This window comes from Tupaia chinensis, unplaced genomic scaffold (assembly GCF_000334495.1).
Source record: "Tupaia chinensis unplaced genomic scaffold, TupChi_1.0 Scaffold000206_1, whole genome shotgun sequence".
Taxonomy (NCBI): Eukaryota; Metazoa; Chordata; class Mammalia; order Scandentia; family Tupaiidae; genus Tupaia; species Tupaia belangeri.
This window is the reverse complement of record NW_006159681.1, coordinates 2,826,218-2,839,261: the sequence shown is the minus strand read 5'-3', so window position 1 is coordinate 2,839,261 and position 13,044 is coordinate 2,826,218. Positions and strand designations below refer to the sequence as shown.

The 13,044-nt window shown below is 42.7% G+C and overlaps 1 protein-coding gene across 2 annotated transcripts in view; it reads right to left on the bottom strand.

Annotated features, from left to right (window-relative positions):
- Window positions 1-13,044, bottom strand: part of SOCS6 (suppressor of cytokine signaling 6) — a 106,558-nt gene that overhangs the window by 37,915 nt on the left and 55,599 nt on the right. The gene's annotated exons all lie outside the window — the stretch shown is intronic.

Below are 13,044 nucleotides of genomic sequence, written 5' to 3'. Positions count from 1 at the left end.
GACCGCGTCCCCGCCCGGCCCCTTCCTCGGTGCTCGCTGGCGCCAATCCTGCGCCCGGCCTCTCTTCTGTTCTGGTTCTTGGTTGGGGGGCTGGGGGGGGGGCTGGCTAAAGCCGAAAGGAAACTCTCCTGGTCCTCGACCCAGCGGGCTTGCTCGGCGCCCGGGTCCTGGGGTCTGCAGCCTGGCCCCCTCCGGCTCCGCGCGCGGGACCCCGCTGGTCCCCGCGGGAGGAGGGGGCCCAGCACAGCCGGGCCGGCTCGCCGCGCAGAACCCCAAGTGGGGAAGCCCTTCCCACACCTTCCCTAGCTACGTCGTGAAAATTCACTTTAAAACACCGTTCCTTGTTTCGGGACATCTACTTTCCCAGTTGGCTTCCCCGCCCCCAGGGGTTTTAAGAATAGTTCACTGTGCTGCAGAAGCCGACGGAGTGTGATGTAAAGTGCATGTTGGTAACCTGACTCATTTCTCCAGAAACGGAGAATATTCACCTAATGTATAGCAATACTAGAAAATTTGATTTTTGTTCACAAATATTTTTATTTCATTTTAATGAAATGAGTTAAAGATAAATATAAATAATTTTTTAAAAGCTTGGGGAAGACAAGTATCCTTAAAATGTAGTTTAAGTGGCATGGTGATTAAGGGCGGTGGACTCCTACATGGTAGACTGCGGTTTGAGTCCCAGACCTGGTGGCTTGCTTTCTCACTTCCCCCTACCCTCCCCACCCCATCCCTCTCTGATCAAATTAAAATAACAAAATAAATATAAATAAAACAATTCTTTTTTAAAATCTAGCTTAAGAATTTATGGGCTTTAAAAGTTGTGTTTCTTGAATAGGATGGACCTTTTCAAAAGAAAACTGAAAGTAGAAAGAATAAGGCTAGGAGGAAAAGCCCTACAAGTTATTTGGGAATGTATACTTGAATTATATTTCAATAAATACATTAGTACTAAGAGTCCAGAGGCTAAAGCCAGCAGGTGGTGTAGTAGTGGTTCACACGGTGAATAGTGGTTCAGGTTCCAGACCTGGCAACCTGAAAAGTCACACTGGGTGCATGTGAGTGCATGCCCAAGATCCTGAGAGGAGAATGGAGAAGGGATGGTAGCACCGCCATTGCACCTGGGGGCGGGGGAGTTTCTCCTTTCTCTCTCTCTCTGTCTTTGTCTATCTCTGGAGAGCACACCTGACCTATGGCAAAAACCTAAAACAAAAATTTTTAAAGTTCAGAGGTCTGACAGTGCATCTGCAGAACTCTTCTCTCTGCCAGGCAGACTCACACTGCACCTCCCGGGACCTCCCTGACGCCCAGCCTCTGGGCCCAGTGGGAAGTGGCCTGTAGTGCTGACCCATATGACCAATTGCAGTTGGGACCCTAGCCTGGTAGACCTGAAATAACCCCGGGACAGTTCCTCTCCATAGCCTTCAAGGGATCCTGAGGAGCTGAAGGCCTGGGGAAAGAGAATGGGTAACAATGAATTTTTTACTTTGATATGATATACGAATAAATAGTACATATATGCCATATATAAATATAATATAGAGCATATATAATATAGAGAGCATATATTATATGTATCTTGCATACACATGTACATGTTCTGTATTATGAGTAAGATAAATAAATAATAAAACTGGAGACCTTCCCTAGCACACTGGGCTCCTCGTGGCTGGCTGAGGCTGGATTGGATATTGGCCTCGACCCTTGCAGGGGAATGGGAGGCCCTGCCTCTCTTGCTCATTCATGGAGCAAATAAACTCCTAAAATGTCAAGATAATTTATCTTAATTCTCCTAAATGTCCAATATACGACACTCATCTAAACACAATACCTGAATTATTGGATTGTCGGAAGAGTCATGACACATTTTGCATAGAAAACATATGTCATGACTTTTCCAACAACACAATAATAACAGAAAAGTTGGTCAGTAGCAAACGGAATTGGAGTGGTGAAAGAAACACGGCCAACTGTGGGTGGATCCCCAGTTAGATGGTGGGTGCATGCCCATATTCTAATAGAACAAGAGGGCCATGGAAGGGCGATCAAGGGAGGATAAGATCCCGCTAAGGGTGCTTTTCTTTCTCTCTCTCTCTCAGTCCTCTCTCTCTCTCTCTCATACACACATATGCTGTCTATCATGAATAAAATAAATTAAAAAAAACAAACAGAAAAGCTGGATCATCAAGTGACTTCATCAGTTTCTATACCAGTTGTGAGCGAAGTTGATGTTTGTTGTGCACTGTTCACCAGACTGACCACTGTCATCTTTATTTTTTTCTTGAATTTATTAATCAGCCACTACCATTATTATTACCCTGATTTAAATGCAACTCAGTTCTCAAATACCTAGTCACAGCAAATAGCAGAATGTAGACTGGAACAGAAACACCAACAGACACAAACCTTTCGATCTCACCTCCTAGAGATGCCAGCACGCCCTCGTTGGATCTTAGGAGACAATGAACACTGAGCAGGATACTGTGCTAGTGGCTAGTGAGCCCCAAGGCAGCAGCAGGCCGTATGGGATGGTGGCCAGCTTGACTGCTCCAGGAGACTGATAGCGAGGTCAAGACGGGGGCTGTCTGAGTCTGGCACAGCTGGACCGGACCAGTGCCTCAGCTTTGACAGCTCATATAGCTATGTGACCTTAAGCAAGTGTCTCAGTTATAATCGCAGTTCCTACTTTTGTAATAAACAGAGCAGTTCTGATATTAACTACATCAAATACCTGTGAAGACTGCATGAGATCATTCAGAAAACCACTTGGGGCTCTGTCCACAATGATCATCATTACACTGCATGATACATGTTTTATGAGCCAGGCATTACATTAAGGCTTAATTTAAACAATAATCATATAAGGTCAGTATTGCCATCATCCCCATGTTACAGATGAGGAAACCGAGAATTCTAGTGTGTAAGTAGTAAGTAACTTTCCCCAAACCACACAGCTACTCTGGGCAAATCCAGACAGGCTTCGGTTTCTGTGACTCGAGAATATGAGCTCTTAATCACTAAATTAAAATAGTTGTGATAACTATATTAATAATATAGAAATGGCTTCAGTGTCCAGATAGGAGTGTCTAAATATACTACTAAAATTTCCACGCTTGGCTGAATTCCAAGCACTTCTTGGTTGTAGACATGTGTTTTCTTCTTGATGGGTCTACTATCCAACCCTTCTCTCTATAGCAACTCAGTCTCCCTTTGGGGGGGAATTTCGTCTTTGGCCTACGTACGCCCAGCACAGTTAAGATATGTGTCTGTGACTCACCTAAATAGATCCTTACCCAGGAGTTTTACTCTGAGGCATGTGATGCAAATATGGACGGTGCGTGGGAAAGGAAGGTGATCAGATTCGCTAAGTCGATCCTGACACTAGCTCTCAATAGCTGTCCAGCAAATCCCGTCCTGCTCGAGAGAGCCAGTTTCTACTGTCTGTACCACGAACACCACCTAGTAGATACTTGTGCTAAAAGATGGCAGTGGTAGAGTCATAATGAAAGTCTGTCCTCTTGGCAGAGAGAGGTGTGCATAGTTTTACCACTTCCTCCTAAAGGGACAGGTTCCACTCAGAGCCAGAAGGGCTTACTGATCATCCTCAACATCCTCATTTCACAGATGAGGAGAGAGTCCAGCCTCTTGCCGTAGGAGGGAAGAAATAGAGTTAGAGATCAAATGGCTTGCCTAAGGTGAAGTCAAGAATCGAATTGACACCTCCCAATTTCAAGCCCTGTTTGATTTCTAATATTTAACTTTTTCTCTTTTTCCCGAAGAGGAAGAGAAAAGCCTAGACTTGAGAAGACTGGGTGGAAGCAAGGAGCAGCTTTCCAACCTAGTCCTAACATTTCGAGTTTATCCTCAGTGCTGAAACACCCTCCCAGACCCTGGTGAAAGCTGCAAAGTAAGCAAAATTCAGTGCACCCCCCTTCCCGGTCCCTTCCCACCACCCTTCTGCCCCTGCCTTCCTGTCTGCTCTCCTTGAGTCACTGAAAGTTCTCTGAGTTGGCGCTTGGACTACATTGTCTACTATCCTCCAAAGACTTCTCCCTTTCCTGGACTCAGACTGTGACTTTGTCGAAAGTGGGATCTTTGTGCTGCAGTGAGACGAGGCCATGCTGACATAGGCTAGGGGCCCTTAATCAATAATATTGGTGTCTTTGTAAGAGAAGGCACAGAGAGGGACCAGCAGATGGCTTAATGTTTACATCGCTGGACTCCCACATAGTAGACCGTGGCTCGCGTCCTGGACTTGGTGGCTTAAAACTCACACAGGACAGTTGTGTATGTGTGCCCAAGATCCAGAAAAGAGAATGGAGGACAAGGAATTATGGCATGACCATTCCTCCTGGGGGATAATTTCTCATTTTCTGTCTCTCTCTCTCTCTGTCTCTCCCTTGAGCACATGAACCCTATACCAAAAATCTCTCTTAAAAAAAAAAAAAAGAGGGGCCAGCAGGTGGCATAGTGGTTGTAGGCGTCAGACTCTCATATGGCTAACTGTGGTTCAAGTCCCAGATCTGCAGCTTTTTTTTTTTTTTGCTTTCTCACTTTCTCTCTCTCTGTCCCTCTCTGTTCAAATTAAAATAGATCAATAAATCAATAAAGTTAAATAAAATAATTCTTTTAAAAAGAAAAAGAGAGAGGGAAGACGCAGAGGGAAGCAATGTAAAACCAATAGAGAGAATACCATGGAGGCTGAGATCAGAATGTCAGCAAGCCAAGGACACCAAAGCCACTGCCAGCACCAGAAGCAGGAGCAGATGAAGTCTCTCTAGAGCCCCCAGAGAGAGCACGCCCTGCAGACACTCTGAGTTTGTACTTCCAGCCTCCAGAACTGTGAAACAACATGTTCCTATTCTGTTGAGCCACCCCATTTGTGGTACATTCCTGTGGCAGCTCCAGAAAACTAACCCACTGCCCCTTGCCTGCTCACTTCCTTGTGGTGTTGTCTTCAATGAACTCACTGCAGGCCCCTCTTTTTGCAGTTCCCAGTTGCTAGGTTGACCAGTACAGTACCAGGATATGCTGTTGCTCTGGCACAATTGTTACCATGCTGTCTTTCAGCTCAGAATTATCCCGGCTCAGATAATACATTCTGCTTCCCCTGTCTTCTACCGAATATGCAAAATAGCAACCCAATGGCCTGGCTTCAGGGTTCTCTGCCAAGTGGGTTCAGGCTGCTTCTGAGGGTGCACAGCCACTGCCTTGACCATTCCATTTTGCCAGGTGAGGCTGGTAACTCCATGTCCAGAGTGGCCCAGCCTTGTGTCTTTTGCTTGCTTTTCAGCCTGCCTAGAAGTTTATTTCCTTCTTGCCTGCCACTCTCTGATTCTTATTTTCTAATTTTTTATTTTGATTTTTATTGCCAAGGGTACATAAAATTGCCAGAGAGAGAGAGAAAGAGAGAGAGAGAGAGAGAGAAAGCGAGCTACCCTGTTGCCCTCCCAGTGGAGTGTGGTCACTCCATAATCCCTTTCCTCCACTCCTCTTTCGTGTCAGGATTTGGGACACACATGCCCATGCACCGGCATGTTTTTCTAGTCACGAGGGCCACGTGGGATCCAATTCCTGAACTGCTGAGCTCCAGAGCTGGTTCCTCTGTTTCCAAATGTTGAAAATCTTACCCATCATCAGCTAAAGTTTCAGATCCACCCTGTTAGAAATGACATAATTCTATTTAGGAAACTACCTTGATTCAATCTCTTACAGAACACACTTCACGCTCTACCCTGAGTTGTACTATTTCCGATCTCTCCTTTGTCTTACCCGTCTTCCTAGTACATGTGCTTGTGTCCTGATGATGGTTTTTCACACCCTAGGTACTAGAGGAAAATTTGATGCACAAATGTAAATATACTATTCCTCTCTCCATCTATAGAAATATCCATCTGAGAAATGGACTCCCAAAACCCTTTTAAAGATCCAGTTCAAGACACAGGGCAGAGTTAGCCCCATAGCACAGAGGGCTGTGCATGCAATGCCAGATTCCACCTGGCCTACTGCAGCCCGAGCCCCAGTCTGGCAACTTGAGAAACATCTGGTATATCTGCGTGTACACCCACCGTCCTGATGGGAAGGAGAAATGGAGGGAAAACGATTAGGGTGTGACCACACCCAGGGGTTCTCTCTTTGTCCCTCTCCGGTGAGTGCACACTCCCTCATAGGAACAGAGGTAAAAAGGATGACTGTTTTGTCCTCCAGGAAACAATATATTCACAGTTTGCAGAGAGTAGTCATTGAGTTATTGAGGGAAAGTGTGCTATTTTTATCAGCAGCTGGATCCTGCTTGGTGGGAACACGCTGGAGCGAAAGGAATGGTACCTACAGTTCAGAACAATGAGCTCCGAGAGGTTTTAAGGCCTGACAGAAAGTCTGTAGTACTGTCTGTGTGAATTATTGTTTGTTACTCAGAAAGGCAGTAATTTAGGAAAATATTGTTCCTATATGAGCGTCCCTGACACATCTTTCTCACGTAAGGTTTTCTTTATTCAGAACAAAGACTACTATTTATAGGTCATTTTTTTTTTTTCAAATTTGTAGGTAATTAAAAGAAACACTTTAATCTTGCCTTCCCTTTCCACTTTAAGGATCCAGGGTCTCCCTGACTGTTTAGGTAGTCTACTATGTAAAGTAACCCTACTGATTCAGTGCAGACATCTAGCAAATGCCCACTATTATGAAAAATCAATAGCATGGGGACCAGCAGTTGGTGTGATGGCTATGTCGCTGGACTGCCACATAGTCGACCACGGTTCGAGTCCCAGACCCAGTGGTTTAAACTCACGCCAGGCATGTGTGTGTGCGTGCCCAAGATCCCAAGAGCAGAATGGAGGAGAAGGGATTGCGGCGTGGCTATTCCCCCTGGGGGGTGATTTCTTGCTTTCTGTCTCTCTATCTCTCTCTGTCTGTCTGGTGAGCACACGTGCCCTATAGCGAAAACCTCTCTAAAAAAAAGGGGAAAAAAAACAACAGCATGTACATGTCACTTCTGAACACTTAGGAGGTATGTTCTGTACTAGAGAATAACATCCTCTGTGATTTCCCCTGTTAATCTAACAGCAGAAGAATGTATTGCGATTCTTCTCTACAGTAAACAAACACCCAAAACTCCTGTGACCAGTTCCATGTGAACCATACCACTGCTTTCTCTCTCAGTAAGGTTGTTCACTAAGAAAACCCCAGTCCTAAGGTTTCCTTTGCTAGAACTGAGTGAGTTGCTAGCTTGCTGAATTTATTAGCTAGGAGCCCATTCGGGAGTTAGCATTAAGAGAAAAAGTATCCACCCATGTTTGTGGTTCTAAAGCAATTGGCAGGCCTGACAATGAAAAAAAAAAAAGAAAAGAAAGAAAGAAAAGAAAAGATACTGCCATATCACACGACTTGACTAAAATTACGTGTTATTACTTTGTTCCTTAGATTTGGAGTTATTAGAGTACAATACCCATCCACGGAGCAGTAGCTATTTTAGATGTCACCTGTTGTGTATCACCTTGGGATCTTATGTTACCATCACATTGGTATTTGATTCTTAAATCGTTTTTACCTTTTCATTGTTTCCCAATTTATCTATACAATTCCATCCCCAGAGGTAAACTGTAATTTATATATGTACAAATCAATATTTCTAAGGAAAGCAATGCAGTGTTATAAATAGTAATTAGAGTTCTAGATTAGGTCATCTGCTCAACAAAAAGTTTATGATGCAATTAAACTATACCACCAGAATGAGTATTAAATCTTTTTAGGGATCTAATATGGTATATGTCATGTGTAAATGGTTCTAGCGCATTAATGGTAGCTCTTGCGGAAAGTATAGCAGCTGAGAGCCAGCAATATCAACTCAAAAGGCTTCAGGCCTCAGGAAGAAAGGTTTGGATGGGCTTGGAGGTGTGAAAACCTCAGTTAAATGAACTGCCTCAACTTAAAGCAGCAAACTGAGATAGGAGACACAAGTAAGTGAAAATTAAGAAAGAATATTCCCATTGGTATGCCTAGTATGAATATCGTGTTAGGTACTGGGTTAGATTCTACCTCCCAAAAGGCATGCTGATGTCCTGACCCCCATCTTGTGACTACGACATTGTTTAAAAGGTCTGCAAGTGTATTCAAGTTTAAAGGCATTCATGCTGGGTTAGAGTGGGCCCTAATCCACTGACTAATTGCCTTAAAAGAGGAAAATTTAAACAAAGACATGCCATACAATGATAGAGGCAGAAGTTGTGGTGATGCATCCACAAGCCATCACCAGCAAGAACTTCAGCAACCACCAAGAAGCTAGAAGATACAAGGAAGGGTTCTTAGAGGTTTCAGAGGCAATCAGATCCCTGATTTCATACTTCTGACTTTCTGAACTATGAGAAAATACATTGCTGTTATTTTAAACCAAGCAATTTGTGGTTCTTTGTTAAGGGAGCCCTAGGAAACTAATGCAGGTAACTTATAACACTACTTCATTCAAGAAGGTAGTCTACCATGTAGACTGCTTAGAGGCATGGAGCAAGACTGAGGCCTTCCGTCATTCAATAGTTAACAAATAGTGAACACCCACTGTGTCCCAGGTATAGTTCTAGGTATGTGAGATATTTCAAAAATACTTATTTAGCATCCACTGTATTCCAATTCTTGGGAATAAATAGGGCAAAATGCCTGTCCTTAAAGTTAGATTGGCTTAGTGGGAATGGAGAAAGAGAAAGGAAGGAAGAGCCAGCACCAAATAATTAAGCAAATGAACAATTCCTTCATATGCTGTGGAGGAAATAAATAGAGTAATGTGATATATACTACCTGGGTAAGTAGCCGGTGACACTTATGTGAGTTGAGCAGGACACGTCTCTCTGAAGTGACCTTTGTTCTGAAACTTGATGCATATGAGACTCTAATGCTGTCATCTAGGCAAAGAAGCATTTTAGAAACATCTCTGTGTTGTGAAAGAATCGGTCATGTTTGAGGGCAAAAAAAAAAATAAAAAGACTGCCATGGCTAGGACATGATGAACAGTAACAGACAGATAGGAAATGAAGCCAGGATGAGGATAGGAGCTAAATTGTGTAGGAGTTTCACTTTTATGTTAAGAGTGCTGGGAAGTAATGAGTATTTTAACAAGGAGGGTGCAAAATACCTTATATTTTAAAAAGATCTTTCTCATTGCTGAAGAGAGAAAGGATTTTGGTTGGACAAGGTTGGAAGTAAGGAGAGGATAGGAGCCTATGTCAGACGTGATGGTGGTTTGGATCATGGTAGTGGTTGTGGAAATAAAGCAAATGACTGGTTGAAGGTAAGAGCTTAACAGGCTACAACTAATATAAAAGTGGTACAAAGAAGTCTCGGAGATGATAACTCATATCCATATTGGGAAGTTATTCAATACTCCCCAATACATCCTTTCTCCTTGAATTTGGGATGATTATGGTGACTCACTTTTACCAACAGAATGCAATAGAAGTGCTACTCTGTGACATCTGAGGTTAATGATTTACATGATTTTGGCTAAACCTCTTTCACTCCTGAGAGATTTTAAAATCCAAAAGTGCAGAGGTTTCCTCATTAGCACTGTGTCTTCAGCACCTAACAGAGTGCTGGCCCCTCAATGGGTATTTAGGAACATACTACTGAATAAATGAAGAGTTTAATAGTATCTTTGTATTTATTTTCTAAAAAGTATATGGGATCAGCAGTTGTGTAATGGCTATGTTGCTGGACTCCCATGTAGTCGACCACGGTTTGAGTCCCGGACCCGGTGGCTTGAATTGACACCGGGCATGTGTGTGTGCTCACTTTCTGTCCCTCTGTCACTCTCTGTCTTTCTGGCAAGTGTATGCGCCCTATAGCAAAAGCCTCTCCAAAACAAAACAAAAACAAAAAGTATATGTCGAACTATCATATAATCCAGCAATTCCATTCCTGGGTATCAACCCAAAGGATAGGAATACACTCAGTCAGAAAAACATTTGCACATCCATGTTTATTACAGCATTATTCACAATTGCTAAGACATAAAATCAAGCCAAATGTCCAAGAACAGACGAATGTATTGAGAAAGTGTGGCACATACACACTATGGAATACTACTCAGTCATTAAAAAAATAAATGAGACCTTAGCATTTGACAAATATGGAAGATTAAATGCCAAATAAAGCAAGCCAGACTATGAAAGAGAGGCATTGTATGTCCCCAATTAATATATGTAGAATGTCAGCACTCTGTGGCAGAAACGGAAAGATTGGAAGGTATAAAGGCATGGAGAGCAGCTGTGGGTACTAGAGACAGTGTGAGAGGAGGATGGGAAATCATGGGAGGGGACAAAAGGGAGAGTATCAAGGGGGAATAAAAGCAGAGTATTAAATGGACACAAAAACGGAAAACTATCTACTGATGATAATGTGTTTGGCTATATCTTTAACTGGACTAATGTGTAGTATATTCATGCTGGGTGAAGTCATTTTGTATGCTGTGAAGACGTTCAGTGATTACATGTAAAATAAATAAATAAATAAATAAATAAATAAATAAGGGGAAAAATGGTGTATGCAGGGCCAGATGGTGGCATAGTGACAATGCAACATTCAGTGATGCTGGACCCACCTAGGAAGGCCCTGGGTTCATGTTCCCAGGCCTCTCTCTACATTCCAGGCACATATACATGTGCTTGTGATCCAGGCAGGGAGGGGCTGAGGGTAGATCATGACATGAAGGCCCTGTTGGGGTGTCCTCTTTCTTCTCTCTTTCTCTTCCCTCAGTCCCCCTCTCTCTGTCATGGAAGAAATACATAAATAAACTTGAAAAAATATACACCAAAGTACTATTGAAATTTTTCACAGGATCACATGGACGGTAGGAAACACGACTGACCATATTTTTATTTTATACTGTTTATGTTATTTCTGTTCACAGAATTTCCCAAATAGGGGTAGCAAAATTATTGCCAATATCTGAATGAGAATCTGGAGGAGTAATGCATTGGAAAAGCAAACATGGAACTAATTATATAATACTCAATCAGTTTGCCAAACTTTTGAGTTGCTTATTATTCAGTAACTCTTTAATAAATTGCATAGTACATGTTTTCAAATAAGGTGCCTTTTGTTTATTTATTTCAAGTCTTATTTAAAGCTCCATTTAGATTTTCAGGTTCTGGCATATAAGATCTTAGATTTGAAAGAGAACATATGTTCAAGGTTAATGACTAAAAAAATGAATTTCTTATGTTAAATAAAAACCAGCAGCTGATAGTAGTTCAAATGCTATCTTAGTTGGTTTGGGCTGCTATAGCAAAATGGTATAAATTTATACACAACAGAAATTTATTTCTCACAGTTCTGGAGGCTGAGAAGTCTAAGATCAAGGTATCAATCACTGACTGTTAGAGCAGTCAGATTAAGAATATAACACCCAATTGTGGTGGTGCAGGTGGTAGAGCATGGCTGCTTGATACTGGAGCCATAGGGGAGACCCAGGTCCGATCCCAAGTCAACCTGAACACACTTGGTGCACCCATGATGCTGGCTGGCTGGGAGGCTAGGAGAGAATCACGGAATGACAAGACCCCATTCTGGGTACCCTCTCTCTCCCCTTCTCTCTCTCTCTCTCTTAAGAAATAAGTAAAATAAACTTAAAAATATATTTTTAAATGAGTAAACTATAGAGAGCTAAGTTTACTCTGTTCAGTTAACAGCAGATATATTTAAAGTGAGATGTGTGCTAGCTCAAGGAAAAGTTCTCTCGTCATTCCAGTCATTCATTCACTAAATGTCTTATTGTGTAACAAGAATAAACGTAACTTTGCAATTGGAAAGAATGAATTTCCTCTCCTGAGTCACATCTTTGAGATGCTGACCAAGTGACTCAAGATTAAAGATATGCTTCTTTCGAAAAAATAAATACCATTCAAGCATTTTCAGTGAATAACTTTCCACCAGGCCCATTTTAGTGTCCCTTTCACTCAGAATTTTGGCTGAGGTTGGGAACCTTAGGTGCTAAGGACTTTTGCCTTAAGAGCTACACTGTCTACACCACACTTGCAAAATGGTGGCTCCCAAATCTGTTCTGCCTGAGTTAGTCAACCCACCTAACTTCCAGGTACCAGAAAGAAACAACTCTCCAGTGAAGGATGTTTACTCTTCATTTCAAACCAAGTGATGACAACTTGAAGAAAACTAAACGGAAAGCTTAACCTTTTTACCTATGCCCAGGTGTAGGGCCTGATGTCGACTTAATCATCCCACACTGAAATAGTCCCACCCCCTGTGTGCACAATAGTCCTCTGAAATGAAGTCTTTCTGAAGTCTGAGTTTTTGTTTTGTTTTGTTATAGGCCATGTGCACTCACCAGAGACAGACAAACAAAACAAAACAGAAAAAAAGAAAACAAGACAGAGAGAGAAAGTAAGAAATCCTCCCCTGAGGGGGATGGCCATGCTCCAATTCCTTCTGATTTATTCTCCTCAGGACTTTGGGCATGCACACACATGCATCCGGCACGATTTTCAAGCCACCAAAATCAGTATTTTTTCCAGGACTCAAACTGTGAAGTTGGCCAGGTGGGACCCAGCTGCTTTAACCTCCACGCCTGCTGGCCCCTGAGTTTTTTACTTCCCACAGAATTAGGAATCTGCCCTGTTGAGCTCACCAATGCTAGACGTCAGCTTTATCACTGACGAGACCTTTGTAGCCATTATCTTTTTTCTCATATGCTGGTATGTCTCAAAATGGTAGCTAGAAAATGTGAGATGAGGCAGAGGAAGAAAGAAAATGGCCACAAAACTGACCACAGTCATTCTCCAAGCCTGAGGCCCTTAGTGCTAAAGAGGGAGACACTCTGTATTGGGTGACAGTTCTGTCTTGATATTACAGTAGATAGGACTTTTTAAAAATCAGATTGGGGGACCGTAGTTGGCATAATGGCTATGTCGCTGGACTCCCATGTAGTCGACCATGGTTCAAGTCCCAGACCTGGTGGCTTAAACTCATGCTGGGCGTACGTGCATGCGTGCCCAAGATCCCGAGAGGAGAATGGAGAAGGGATTGCAGCATGGCCATCCT